This window comes from Mustela putorius, unplaced genomic scaffold (assembly GCF_011764305.1).
Source record: "Mustela putorius furo isolate JIRA1106 unplaced genomic scaffold, ASM1176430v1.1 tig00000179_pilon_pilon_pilon, whole genome shotgun sequence".
NCBI lineage: Eukaryota > Metazoa > Chordata > Mammalia > Carnivora > Mustelidae > Mustela > Mustela putorius.
The window spans coordinates 11,466,503-11,470,637 of record NW_025421305.1 but is presented as its reverse complement, the minus strand read 5'-3'; the positions used below and the strand labels follow the sequence as shown (position 1 = coordinate 11,470,637).

Here is a 4,135-nt window from a genome sequence, read left to right as displayed (position 1 = left end):
GCCTTGGAGTCTCTAAAGGAAGAAGGTCAAAGTGAAGTAAGGGATCACACCCTGTTCCCTGGACAGTAAACCTTGGCTGGGTGTTGTGTGGGTAAATATTGAAGCAGTGCACCACTGTTTTTTAAGCAGCACACCAAGTCCGGAGGGAGGAAGCCCAGCCTTGCAGCATTTGCCTCTTCCCTGTGGTATAATACTCCCAGCATGGCCATTCCAGGCCACAGGTTACCCACGTGATGTCACTGAGCACAGACTGTGAGCCCGATGGGAGCCTGAGCCAGCTCACACCCAGTGTTCCTAGCCTGATATCACACTCAAGCTGGCATGGAGGGGCAGAACTATCTAAAAATGAAGACTGAGTTGCTGAAAAGCATATGGTTCTGCCCTGCGCTTTATTATTTAAAGTGCCCATAGGGCTTCCCATTTCTGTCCAAGTTTCCACCCAGTGGCAGGGGGAAAAACTGAGCAGATTTCAGTTTAGGGAGAGTAAGAGACAAAGATATAATCGTATTTGGTTATATCCTAAAGATGGTGCCTGTTTGATGTATGGGTTACATTGGGTACTTTCTGTTTGTTTAAAGATTTCATTTACTTATTTGAGAGACAGTGAGAATGCATGAGTAGAGGCGAGAGGCAGAGAGAGAAGCAGACTCCCCGCTGAACAGAAGTCACACAAGTGCCCCACCTAGGGAACTTTTATCTTAAAAACTTGCAGGACGCTTTTTAAAAAGATTACTGTCAAATGTGAACACACAACTGAAAGTTACATGAGAAATCACGGTCCTTAACTGAGAACCACAGGATGTAAACTATTCTGTAATTGATGAGGTTTGCTTTGGAGATTTTCTTTAGTGTTCCCAGACGTCCCCAAAAGAAGACAACTATCTCACTGATTAAAAAACCAACGAAACTGTTCAAAGATGTCAAGATAGTACAGGAAGAACCACCAGAGACTGGGATAAGACCCATCTCATAAGTCCAATGTGAAGATTAAGTGAGCAGACCTCTTTGTGTCTAACACCCGCAGTAGGTCTGCAGGCAGTGGGTTCTAGTTTCTCGTCGGCACTTCATGCAGTTCCAGAGATGTTGGGTTATGTTCACTCCCTGTGAGGGAGCTTCATCTATGCTCGTAAGTGCCAGGCGGAAGAGTTCCTATTTCGGGTCTCTCGTTGCCCCTCCCCCTTGCCGCTGAATGTCACAACTAAAGCCTTAGAGAGCCTCAGTTAGTTCGGGGAGAGAGCCAGGACCTGCAAAGTTCCTTTGGCAGGTGGGGGGGAGTGGGCTTTTCAGTGGGCCCCCAAGTGTCCGCCGCTGGCAAAAACAGCTTCTGTGTGGCCTAAGCCACAACGAGGACCCCAGAACCGTAGCTCTCCCACCCCAGTCAGTTATCCCGAATAACTGACTCTTTGGACTCGCCTAATGCAAACAGTAGATGGCTAACGCGTACACTGCTCCCAGTGAAATGCTCCTTCAGCCCCAGATAGGTTCGGAAACCACAACGAATTCCCATCCACCACGACTGCCTGCGGGAGGGGGGCTTCCTCCAGGTTCATAAGCTTCTTTTACAAACCACCGTCGCCTGCTTTGGGTGGTGACACAGATCCTGCCTTTTGCCGTTGGGTCAACAGATCCCGAAAAGCTGCGGGCTTCCAGGCAGCCCTTGTTATCACTTCTGGAGAGGAAAGAGCAACTTTCCCGGGCCGGGCCGGGGCACAGCGGGACCCCGGGGGCGGCCGGCGGGCGCGCAGCGCGTCCCGGGGTGGAGGCTCCGCGCGGCTGCTCGGCGGCCGAGGCGGTTGCTCGGCGGCCGGGACACCGGCTCCAGTCTGGCCTTCGCTGGGGCGGTGTGACGACTCCGCGCGGCCCAGGTTTCTCATTCCCGAGTCTAACCCTCAAACTCCAGTCCTGTCGCGTTCTGAGGGGTTTCCTGTGCGGAATGAGGAACAATGACTCATCCAGGCGAGGGTCTACTCGGGTGTAGACGCGGCATCTAGAACCAGGGGACTGCATGAGATCACAAAGGACGCGAGGGTGGGAAGATTCCGCCGCCCTCGGCCGGGAGCGGAGTAGAGCGGGGCCACAAGGGGTTAAGGGCGTCTCAAGATCCCCGCAGGCGCAGAAGCAAGCCTGAAGCCGGAGGTCTCGGGAAGCGGCGGGCGGAAGCCGCTGGGAACGACTCAATTTACCTAGACTTGCAACTACGCTCGTCGTCTCCCACATGGTCTAGCGGTTAGGATTCCTGGTTTTCACCCAGGCGGCCCGGGTTCGACTCCCGGTGTGGGAACGCCTAGCCTTTTAGGAAAAAAAGAAACCAATTTAGGCCTTCCTCAACCAGCAGAAGGCTGGTGTTTTTAGAAAAACCTATAACCCAATTTCAGAGCAGCAGGGAAGTTGGGGCCTGAAGGGAATCAGGGCCTCCCTCCCCAAACCCGGCGACGCCGGCGGAAGCGGGCGGCAAGGCAGTAGCTGCGACGGTGAGGAAGTTAGCTTTTGAAATGGGGGATTTAAATCCGAGTGAAGAAGATGGGTCTCGTGCTAAAATACACGTTCCAGCAGGTACTACTGATGTAATTGCCCCTTGTTCTGTGGACATGGAGCAGATGACCAAAAAGTGCTCTTCTTTGAAAGAAAAAGAAAAGACGCACGGGGTGTGTGTGTGTGGGGGGCATTATAAGACTTTTAAGTTGCCTAAAGCCATTCTACTGAGGACAGCAAGATTGCCAGAAAAGACGTGTTATTAAGGGCTGAGGAGCTCAGCGTTGGGCCTATGGCGTTCACCATCCGAAGAGCTCACTGAACTGGTTGCGTGGGGAGAGGGAGGGAGGGAGGGAAAGGGAAACTTAGGTTATTGGAATTATGGAGCGAGGAAATGGAAAGAAGAAGAAGAAGAAGAAAAAAAAAAAACACCCAACCAAAAAACCAAAAAACACCACTTCCTTCTCCAGCCCTAACATTTATTTGACACATTCTGTTTTTTAAACTTCTGGAACTCATGCTATGCTGAACTGGAATTAGGAATCTTAGTATCGATGTGTCACAAGACCGCTTCCAACTGTTACCCAAAGAAGTGTTTTCCTCGGCTGGCTTAGCTTGCTTACCACTCCAAACATTTGCCATTAGGAAAATCCTCAAGGCCTGCAGAAGCCACACTCCTTTCCCACTGGTATTGAATTTTTGGAAGCTTCCCCGGTTGTTCGCAGACTGCCACCAACACTGAGAAATGACTGTGAAAAAGACTTGGTGTCCATGTGACTTAGAAATTTGCTCGCCTTTAAAAGTCTTTTGGGATTCTAAGGGACACAAAAGCAAATGTCCTCCTTCATGAGACTATTACTAGGCGAAATGTTCATTTATTCAAAATTCCTAATAAAGGGCTTGGAGGAAAAATTTATCATCAGCTGATAATCGGCATTTATGGAATCAAGTAGGACAGAACTGATGGGAAAATAAAAAGTCCAGTTGTCATCATAATAGGTAATATTTATTGAGCACTTGATATGAACCAGGCTAAATGCTTTAGCGTGCCCTTTTCTATTCAATCCTTATTTTGTTATTAGGTAATGTTATTATGTCTCTATCAGCCAGGGGCCCAGAAGGAAACTGATGACAGATTCTTAGTAGGGAATTTAATAAAGGGACTACTGCAGGTTTATTTAGAGTTTAGGGAAACAAAGGATAATGCAGTCAGTCCTCTCAGCTCCTGGGTCTAAACCCGTAAGGGGAGGGAGGATTGCTTATGGAGAGGGCTGCCAGTGAGAAGTTGTGATTTTTTGTTTATTTGGTTCAAAATTTGCTTTGATCTAGCAGGTGAGTTCTATTCACATGAAGGCTGTCAAATGTACTCAGCCTATGAATAATTCATTTTCATAAAATAGATTTTGGGGCTCACAGATTTGACAAAAGCTTTCTTTAGATGCCTATGACAATTGAAGCTCAGAGCATAGTACATACTTCTAAAGACGTGTTTAATAAAGCAAAAGAGTTTAACTTTGTGGGGAAATGGTTGAGTTACATTTGGCACTTTTTATAGCCTTGCATTTTTGCAAAGCATTTTGCCATGATTTTCATTAATCATTCTCATAATCAGTCTTTAGATTTAGTGACTATTTGAGCTACAGAGGTCCTTAGCCATTATTTC

At 48.2% G+C, this 4,135-nt stretch overlaps 1 non-coding gene across 1 annotated transcript; it reads left to right on the top strand.

Moving 5' to 3' along the window:
* The first annotated feature begins 2,209 nt into the window (after window positions 1-2,209).
* Window positions 2,210-2,281, top strand: TRNAE-UUC. The gene has a single exon. It is a non-coding gene; the product is annotated as a tRNA-Glu (tRNA).
* Window positions 2,282-4,135: the final 1,854 nt, after the last annotated feature.